Genomic DNA, 10,803 nt, shown 5'->3' on the forward strand with positions numbered 1-10,803 from the left:
TTATATGCTCTTCAGAAGAGGGACTGTGTCCTCTTTTGTGTTTCAAAGGGGCCTAGTACATTCTGGGGGTCAGCACAATCTAAATTACACAGAACAGTCTCATCTGTTTAGGACACATTTCTATTTTCATCACTGTCATTGGCTTAGGAGCATGTTTTCCATTCCCTTTTGTTGTATTGGTATTTAGCTCTTTGCAAGCACTGGGCAGGCCAGATTCTGCAAAACTGCTGTGTGAAGAACTTGCTTTGACTTTAATGACAGTTCCAAGAGTAGAGGGCTTGAAGGACTGTGGACATGGGAGTTAGACAGCTAGGCACTTCTGAAAATCCCACTAGGTGCCTATCTACATTTTCAGGTGCCTAAATACCTTTACAAATCTGGACCGTAGGAACCTAACTGAAAGTCAATGTGATTTAGGCTCCTAAATGTCCAAAATGCATTTGAAAAAGGAACTTAGGTGCTTTTTAAAATTTTATCCCATGGCTTTCTTGGCTACCTTAAATATATCATACACTTCAGTGCAGGGACGGCATCTCTCGCAGCTCTGTAGGGTGAGAGATTCATGATGCAAAATAAATACTAAGTAACAGGGAAATCAGGATAACTTTCATTTGTGAAGAGAGAGAAAAATCAGTCGTAAGGATTCGGTGAAACAATTCTCGCACAGCTTGCGTTAGAGGATATGGTAGAGCAGATGTTCCCAAGCTTTTTTTTTTTGGTTGTGCTCCACCTTCTCCATGGGAGTCACATAACCGGCCCACCCCCAGCCCAAGTTCCACCCATCCGGCTCACGCCTTTGGCGGCATCAGGACCCAGCTGGCTCCATCCCTGGAGGAGCTCCTGGAAGCAGAGCAGATCGGGGCTCCTCACCCTCCCTTCCCCCTGCCCCAGAGCCTCTCACTCCAGGAGGCTCCAGATGGTTTAAAATACATAGGGTGCGGCCAGCCAGGCCAGGCCAAAGCAGCAGCAGGGACAGTGCAGAGAGTCCCCAGCGGGCAGGATGGGGAGAGCAATAGGCTGGTGCAGAAGTGCACTCCCCCTGATGGCTGGGGCTTCCCTGCGCGATCTCCCCAATGCCGCCCTGCCCTGCACATCTGGACAGCATCAGCCCTGCACCTCACCTCGCTCCCCCTGATAGCCTCATTGCAACTAGCCACCTAGAGGGACATGCCCCGTGGCTTGAAAACCAATGCGCTAGAGGACTCAGGTAATTTCTGACTCTAATTTCTATTATTCTCCATGAATTTAAATCTGTTTGATACATTGTTTTAGGTTTGTACATAATGGCCAACATTTTCTTAAGAAGAGCGGGATCTTTTAAAAGCACCTAAGTCACCTAGGAGAAAGTCCCACTGAGTTGAAGTTGACATTAATGAACAGATGACCTAGGAGTAAATGTCCCATTAAAGTCAACTTCAGCTCCATGGGACTTTTGCTCCTAGGTCATTTAGATGCTTTTGAAAATCTCACTCATTTGAGTATGGATTTAAGAGCCTAACTTTAGGCTTCTATTTTTGAAAATTCGGACCTGGGCTTATTATTGTAGCATCTAAGGCCCCAGTCCTGCAGTGAGTCTGCCCTAAGGAATCCAATTTCAAGACTGGGTTCTAAGTAAATAAAACACGCTGTATTTACTATATGGAGCAGGACTCCTGATGTCTACCTGCTTGAAATCTGTGAAAAAGCCAGATAGTTAAAATAATTTCCGGGAACCGAGACTTTGTTAAATACACAAAGGTCTTAAATTTTAAGCAGAAAGCTAGTTACACAACTAGACAGGAGGCTAGATGATATAGAGACATTAATGTCTGCCTTCTTCAGTCCCCCGGAGTGAAATCTGGTTTACATCATACTGTAAATGAAATCATTTTGATGTTCCACACTTAGAACCTAATGGATATTTGCCCACATTGTAAAAGATGTGGTATAATTGGCAACCTCTGCTTAACAGAGATCTAGAACTGAATGGGCTATTGCAGAGCAGGTAATTGGCAGAACTTCAGGGGGATGTTTGCAAAGCACCTTACCACATTTGGCTGATTCTAGGCAATACATTCAGATTTAGCAGAACTGCATTTCAACAAATTGAAAAATAGGGATAAAGACTGGCTCAAATTCTGGCTCACTGTGCAGTTATGCACACCAGAAACACAGCACACAAGCCAATGCAGAGGGGGATGCCCCAATTCTGTCTCTCTCAAAAACACACAGAGAGCCTGATCTGGAGAGCCTATACTACAGAAGACATGAAGAAGCACAGTCAATGGTGACAACTGCAACATACTGGGAGGGACCTCCCCTCCAGATTCCTGCCCAGGACATTGGAACAACCAAAAGAGAATGACCCCAGAGATTCCATCTCACATTATTTAAAAAAATAAATAAAACACTGAGCCCCATGCATGGTGGGATAGGAATTTGGGAGTTTAGCCTGGCCTGTATGATTGCAGTAGAGATCTGATTAATATAGTTTATATCAGTGATTCTCAAACTTTTGTACTGGTGACCCCTTTCAAATAGCAAGCCTCTCAGTGTGACCCCCCTTATAAATTAAAAACACTTTTTAATATATTTAACAATGCTGGATGTAAAGCGGGGTTTGGGGTGGAGGCTGACAGCTCGCGACCTCCCATGTAATAACCTCACGACCCCCTGAGGGGTCCCGACCCCCTGAGGGGTCCCGACCCCCAGTTTGAGAATCCCTGGTTTATATACTGGTTGCCATTAAAATGTCAGCACATTTTCCCCAGATCTAGACTAGCAGATAACTGCGATATCGCAGATACTACTATGTGGTAATCATTTGAAATGATGACTTTTTAATAAATACTCCTGTTCTTTATTGTTTGTACAGGTGCTACTCTCACGCAAGTCGCTGCCTTGAAGGACTTGAAATCTAAACAGACAAAGGGTGGGAGAAAAGACATATTAGCCTCATTATACAGATGGGGAACTGAGTCAAAGAGAGTTTAAGTGACTTGCCCAAGAACACACAGCAAGCGTATGGCAGAGCCAGGCATTTTCAAGTCCAGTCCCTTGACCACATGTCCATCATTCTTTTGTTCTGCACTTTGCAAGTAGACTTGGTGCTTTGATGTGCTCCCAGCACTAAAGGTCTCAATGCAGCAAAACTCTTCAAGGGGTTATGACAGTTTCAAGGGGCCTTACCCACATAATATAAACACAGGTATTATTCCTATATTCTTGCTCATTTTCCCATAGTCTGTTTTCCCTCCTTTCTATCAAATTTAATCAGTTTCTCCTTTTTTGTATGTATGTTAAAATTTGCTACATTTTATTTGGTTATTTCAATTCAAGGTAAAACCTTTAAAACCCTTTCTAGGAATGAAAAAATAATGCAAATCTCACATATTGGACTAGATTCAGATCTCAGGTACACCTATAAGTAACTTCACTGAAATCAGTGGAGTTTCACTAGATTTACTTGGCTATAACTGAGATCAGTATTGATGAACAAAACTGCCATTGGAAAAATAGTTTATATGGAACTACTGGATTGACTACATTTATAGGGAATTTACAGGCCAAATTCTGCTCTCGGTTATGCAATTCTGGAGAAACTCCATGGAAGTCAAAGTCATTTTGATGTAACTTTTGGTAATAGAGAAGGTGTAAATTTTCTGGATTACATACTTTGAGTGTATTTCTAGGTGTATATACCTTGCTTCTTGTAGTTTTCTCTTGAATTTTTTATAATTTTTTTTAAAAATGTGGTTACTTCATATAGAGAGTTATCAAACTAAAATGTAAACATTTTGGCATAAGGTACTATTTAATTATCTTCTGGAAAGACAACTTTTTCCCCTCTTGAATTTTCATTAACTCTGAGAGATTTGAGACAGAAAATGTGGAAAATAAATTATTTTAAAAATATAAGAAGAACCAAACCGTGCTCCCATTGAAATTAGTGGCAGATCTGCTATTGTTTATGACTGAAGCAGAATGGGACCCCAACATTTTGGAAGATATTAATTTGTTGCCTAATTCTTCAAAATGTACTGTTTTAGCCAACAGACCAATTCAGCAGACACCTGTGCACATAAGTAGTCCCACTGAATTTAGGTGAAGAAAGTTATTCATGTGCTTAAGTGTTTGCCAAAAAGAATCTTCAAAAAGGGCTATTCTTAAAAATATGAGCAGTACAGCACTAAATAAATCACTACACAACATGCAAGTTGCCAACTATTTAGAAAAATCCTGAATGTTGTTGTGTCATTGGGAATGTGTTTTCATTATGAGCTAGTTTTAAAGTAAAACTGGAAGGTCCCCTCTTACATGTATTCTGAAGATTTACTGTGAAACATTTACTGTTTACTTCCAGAAATCAATGCACACTTACAACCAGTATGTGTGAAAATCATAGTATATGAAATATATTCAACATGTACCTTTTTAACATCTGTTCTATCTTCTACATTTATTATAAAAGCTCATTTATGCCTATATATTTATATAGATATAGTTACTTTGGGGCTAGCATTTTCATTATAAGCTGAGTTTATATAATAGGATTGTAAAAATTCATTCTGGGGTGATGTGAAATATACAAGATCTCTCTGTCCAGAAAAAGTATTTAACCAAAATAAATAAATAAAAATAAAAAACATTAGGCTTTTAAAAAACACATTAAAATAAGAGAAAATACAAATTGGATGATCAGTTTATACTTCTTTTGGGAAAAAGTCTGGGTGCTTGTATAACTCAGAATAACTTTTTTAGTTACTAACATTTTGTTAAAAGAGAACAGAATTGTTGACAGTAGCAGTTATTTTGTTACTGAAGTATTAAATGAGTGGGTGAAAGAGAAGTTAAAAATTAAGGAATATAGCAGAATTGAGACAGGGTAGGATACAAATTATATTAAGCATGTATATTGTTGTTATACAAGTTACAGCCATGATTTCTTTTCTTAAATCGGTCCATCTCATTGGGTCCGTCTTTCCTCAAAGAGTTCAGGTAATCTTTTTTAAACTGTTATTCTGAGGAAAACATTACCATAGTATGATGTCTGCACCACAGCTACAGCAGGTAAACACAGTCCTTCAAGCTTTTCGTTCTCTACAACCATAGAAACTGCGCCCTTAAGTACCCTGCAATTCCCCCATTTCAAAGGAAGTCACAGATGGCTGTCAGATTCGTGGGAGAGTTCAATCCTCTGACATCCTAACACAGAAATGGAATAGTGCTAGGGAAAGTTCTTCCCCACTTGCTTGGTTAAACTTTAAAAGGATAGTCGAAAGTCCTTGGCTCTCTGACTGAAAGCTGGATATCAGAATGGAGGAAAGGGCACATGGCATGATGGGTACCTCCTTCAGCCTCAACAAACAGAGATCTTGGGAGTAGAGAAGCTTCCTATCAGGCAGAGAAAGGCATTTTTGTAACTCCCCAACCCTTACCCTTGTGGGAGGCTGAGGGTGGGATGGGAGAAGCAAGAGATTTAAAGGTGACCTGAAAAGGAGTTTTCTTTAATAATAGAGCATATGATGTGTGTGTGTGTGTGTTTGTTTTTGATGTACAAAGAGGGCCCGAACCTTCTTAAAAAGGTTTTTTCCCCCCCTACTTGTTTTTTATCTTAAAAAAAAAAAAAATCTAGGAATGTTAAGTCTGGTCTCCCTTGTTTTTCCTGAGGTACTTCCCTAGGGGGCTCAGCATCCATTGTGTACTCTCACTCCTTAATTGAAAGGGAGGAGGTGTTGAATATTTAATAGGATTCCTTTCTCTTAAATATTAATTAAAAGCTAAATAGATGTCTAAAAAAAAAAAATCTAACAACAACAAAAAAACCCAAAAATTTTAATCAGTAAAAGGAAAAATCCCTTCCCCTCTTTATAGCACAGCTATTACCCTGCAGGGCCTTTCCTACACACAAGCTTATGCCTGTTAAACTGAGGGTACATCTACACTACCGGGGGGAGTCGATTTAAGATACGCAAATTCAGCTACGTGAATAGCGTAGCTGAATTCGACGTATTGCAGCCGACTTACCCCGTTGTGAGGACGGCGGCAAAATCGACTTCTGGGGCTTTTTGTCGGCGGCGCTTACTACCACCTCCGCTGGTGGAGTTAGAGCGCCAATTCGGGGATCGATTGTCGCGTCCCGTTGGGACGTGATAAATCGATCCCCGAGAGGTCGATTTCTACCCGCTGATTCAGGCGGGTAGTATAGACCTAGCCTAAAGGTGTGTTTTAAAACCAAAGTAGCTAAACTGGTGCAAACCCTTGGGTAGACACTTATTTTAGATTTAAAAGTGGCCAGTTTTGGTTTCGCTTAATCCTGTAAGAAAGCAGAGTAAGGCCACGTCTACACTATTGGAAATATAGCAGTATAGCTACAGCACCGTAGTTTTGCTGGTATAACCCTGTAGTGTAGATGCAGACTACAGCGATGGATGGGGTTTTGCCATCACTGTAGGAACTCCACCTCTCTGAGCAATGGGAACATTCTTCCGTGGACCTAGCTGTATCTACACAGGGGGCTTGGTCAGCATAGCTAAGTTGCTCAGGAGAGTGCGTTTTTCAGACCCCTGAACCCCAAGGCTATAAGCTTTAAGTGTAGACCAGGCCTAAGCTAAACTGAAATAGGCCACTGTTAATTGGAAATAAGAGTGTCTATAGAGGGTGTAGCGGGGCAGGCTTTGCTTCTGCCTCTTTGCACAAGAGAAACTGGCTCAGACTCTACTGGTAGTGTATCTGCTGTGCTCCACCAACACCATTACAGGCCCATGCAACAGGGCTATTTACAATACCCTCTGTACTTTAGACCCTCTCCTCAGGACCTGAGAGGGGTAGAGTTCTCCCTTCCCTCAGGCCTGTGTGGGACTAGGCTCAGCTAACCCCGTTCCTTCCTTCCTGTGTCTCTTTTTTGGGGGGGGGGCTGGTGGGCCCTTTATCTCAGCCAGCCTGATCATCTAATTACCTCAGTCAGCTATCTCCAGGGAGCTAATTGGTGTCCAAATGATCAGCGTGCAGGCTCACCTGTTCACTCCCTGCACTCTGTCACAGAGGGGTTAGCACAAATGTAACTACATCAGTTTAGAAACACAGGGGTAAACAGGTGCAAGTTGGTGTGCAGACAAGGTCTTGGCTCTTGTGATGTCAACATTTCACTAGCACTCCAGTCGCCAGAGTAGCAAAGGCCTGAATTTCTAATTTAAAGAAACCATTAAAAAATTAAAAGAAAAATAAAAAGCCCACATTTCAGAGCATCTTCCCACCCAAGAAAGAAAGAAAAGGGACACAGACCCATGATTTTTTCTCCCTTTGTGTGTCACCTTAAATGCTTTTCATTTCTATACAGCAATCCATCAGAGGCTGTTCAAATGCTGTGTAAAAAATGACTAAATAAGTTTCACACTGCCCCTGCTATACTGATGGGGAAAGTTAGTACAGAAAGACTAAGCGCTAGTCTACACTGAAAAGTTACATTGGCTTAGCTAAGTCTCTCAGGGGGTGTGAAAAATCCATCCCCCAGAGCGATGTAGTTAAGCCGACCTAAGTCCCCACGTAGACAGTGCTGGATCGAGGGAAGAATTCTTCCATCAACCTAGCTACCTCTCGGGGATCGTGGATTACCTATGCGGACACAAACCCTGTGCCACTGTAGTGTTTCAAGTGTAGACAAGCTTGCAGGTAAGCCAACCTAACCCCTGGTGTAATCTGCCTCTCAGGGAAATGGATTACCTACAGCAAAGGGAGAGCCTCTTCCATCACAGTAGTGAAGTTTTAAATGTAGATATGGCCTAATTGATTTGGACACAGTCACACAGCAAGCCTGTGTCAGGCGCAGGAATATAGCCCATAGTTTCTGACTCAGTCCTACGCTTTCCCCCCAAAACCAGTCTTCCTTTTCTCACCAAATTCCCCCACCTCAGCACGTCCATGCAATTTATTTGTAAGCCTGGTCAGCTGGAGTCATGCTCCCCTATCCATAGCTGCCTTCGGGCTGTAGTAACTACTGCAGGCTAGTCCCTGCCTCTGCATCTCACCCCTGTCTGGAGCTGTCTATTGTCTTGTTTTAAAGACTTCAACAGCAGGCTGACTCTCCCCCTTGGATAGTTCAGCCTGCCATGAAGTCAGCATCCAGAGCCTGCCTGGATATATATCACTAAGAGGCCATTGATATTTTATGCTGAATAGAGCCCTATGTACATAAACAACCAGCTGCAGTGGTAGAGCCACAAGCGTCTACTAGATAAATAAATATGCATTTAAAAATATAGATAGATTTTTAACTGGAAGACTAGGAGACCTCCAAAAGGAACCATTCTGTGTAACAAGTAAATAACGGTGGCTTTAACATATATACAATTCTTGAAGAAATACTACCTAAGCATGCATTTACTTCAAACACTCAAACACCTTCTAAAGGAGCCATGTCACATTTTGGGATTAATAAGTACGTAAATCAGGATTCAGGAAAACACATAAGCACATGCTTAAGTGCCTTCTGGAATCAGGACGTATATAAATACATCTCTAAAAAGCTTGACGTTTAAAGGTTAATTTGCCTTAAAAAAAAAAAAAAGAATATCCTTAAAAAGGAATCAGTTGTACTTCTGTGTAGACAAAGTCTATTTTATAGACTACAGTCTATTTTGTTTAATGTTTAAAAACAAAGACATTGATAATTTTTCTTTAATCTATATGACTAGAGAGTGCATGAAGAATGGGCTCCAGTATTACCAAACCCAAAACATACAAAAACAATTATCAGGTCCTCAAAAATCATGAGATTAAAAAAAAAATCTTCCAATTTGAAACTAAAGAAATAATAAATCTGGGATTTTTTTTTATTTGCCTTTTGATTTTTGAGCCCTTCGGATACATATTCAAGCTTTCCTCTGCAAGCACAAGGGCTAGAAATTTACTTTTTTAATGGAAGCTAAGATTCTTCATGCAACCACAGGATTCCAGGACTTGGGTTTACAAAACACCAAATATTGATAAAATCAAGAGACTTGGCAATACTGCTGAGGGTTCTTTGGGAAAAACCTGAAGAGACAGAAGCCAGTTATTTCAAACTGAAGGCCCCAATCTGTTCTGTGAGTGCAGATCCATTTACTTATGTAGAGCCCCACTGAACAATTTGCAGGATCAAGGCCTAAATTTACAATTTTGCCCTTTTCTCTTCCCATACTGGAGTTTTGGCTTCTCTGGTTTTTGCCACCAGCTTGTGTGAAAATGTTAACATCATTTAAATTTGGGGCCCAGTTCTGAAGCCACTGGGGCCTACTTATGCAAGTAAAGGCTGCAGGATTGGGCCTGTAATTTGCTGTGCTGAACAAACATTGGGTCGCTTTGTACTCTCCATTACTCTGGTACAAATCTACAGTAATTTCATTTACTTCAATTGAGTTAGTCTGGATTTACATTAGTGAAAAGGAAAGCAGATTTTGGCTCACTGATTATAATTTAGATTTTTCTGAAATCACTGCCATGTCATTCTTACAATTAAAAAAGATTTGAGAATCAGAAATGGTCTTTATAATTTTGAGCATCCACTTCATGACTCCCAAAATTTCTTACTGAGCCAAAATTTGAGGCCGTTTGAGTACACTCCTTGTAGAACTGATCTTTTCTGTAAACAATATGTAGTATTTGTAGTGCACCACAAATTGTGGCCTAGGAATTTCAGCCTCTCTCTTCTTCAGCTCCATATGCTATAAAGGAAGGTCAGAGTGGTAAATTATCACAGCTTTCCCAAAGAACTGGACCAGTTATGTAAGTCAGTCACAGGTAGCTCTTCAAATAGCCATGGGAATTGGAATAATTTAGAACTCTTTCCGGAACACTTCTTGATTGAAAAGAAAAAAGACTTTTCACTGACTGTTTGTTGGCTGCACAGTTCAGGCTGTTTCAGTCCCAATCCGCTTCAGCCTTGGAAATAGCCCTGGTTAATTTGCATGCTAGATTGGGTGTGTGGGCGCACTATACCAACTGTGTTTCTCCAACATAGAAGATATTGAGCTACACCTAAAGCTATTTTTATTCGGATGAACCGCTGAACATAATTTGAACATGTGCCAAAATATTTCTAAACTATTTCTTCCATATTTTGAAATGTGCCGTTTTAATTTATAATGTCATTTGAATACTTAGAAATTTCTGGGAAGCCGTTTGATAACACTGAGTCCAAGAGAATGACACTGTAAATATATTATGAATACTTTGACTTTGTGCAGGACCATTTGGGTCCAAACCTGCAAACACTTCCTATCATACCTAGTCCCATTGAGGATAATGGGACGGCTTATGGTAAGAGAGCAAAACACCTAATAGTAAGCATTTTCATAAATAGGCCTTTAGATATTTTTCAGTTCTCTAGCAGCAATTTGTTCTACCTCCGGTCCCAACACTTTTAACCATCAAAGTGTTGCCGATCATTCCTTAGTATCTTTAGGACTCTTAACAAATTCCAAATATGCAATGTTTTATACATCTTTGAGAACTAAAATGTACATTTTGTAACTGAAATATATGGCTATCACTGTTTAGCAATATCAGTGAATGCAAAGCATTCAGATTTGTGCATAAGGCTGCAATATAAATAGCTAAATAAAAACAATCACATCACTATAATTTGTCTAAAAAAATTAGCATAGATGGAATCACTTAAAAAAAGCAAAAATTTACTTTCAAAAAATTGGCCACAATGAGGAATACAGACAATGTGTCCTGTATTCTTACTAAATCACTCAGGATTACTTGCTACTATCATGGAAGTTTAATCAATAGCAAGTATTTTAAGGTACCCAAAATAATCAAGTGATATCTACTGACTCA

At 40.2% G+C, this 10,803-nt stretch overlaps 1 protein-coding gene across 1 annotated transcript in view; it reads right to left on the reverse strand.

Moving 5' to 3' along the window:
- SKOR2 (SKI family transcriptional corepressor 2) overlaps positions 1–10,803 on the reverse strand; it is a 32,973-nt gene that overhangs the window by 17,795 nt on the left and 4,375 nt on the right. The window lies entirely within an intron of this gene.

The sequence above is a fragment of the Trachemys scripta genome, chromosome 6 (genome assembly GCF_013100865.1).
Source record: "Trachemys scripta elegans isolate TJP31775 chromosome 6, CAS_Tse_1.0, whole genome shotgun sequence".
NCBI classification, from domain to species: Eukaryota; Metazoa; Chordata; order Testudines; family Emydidae; genus Trachemys; species Trachemys scripta.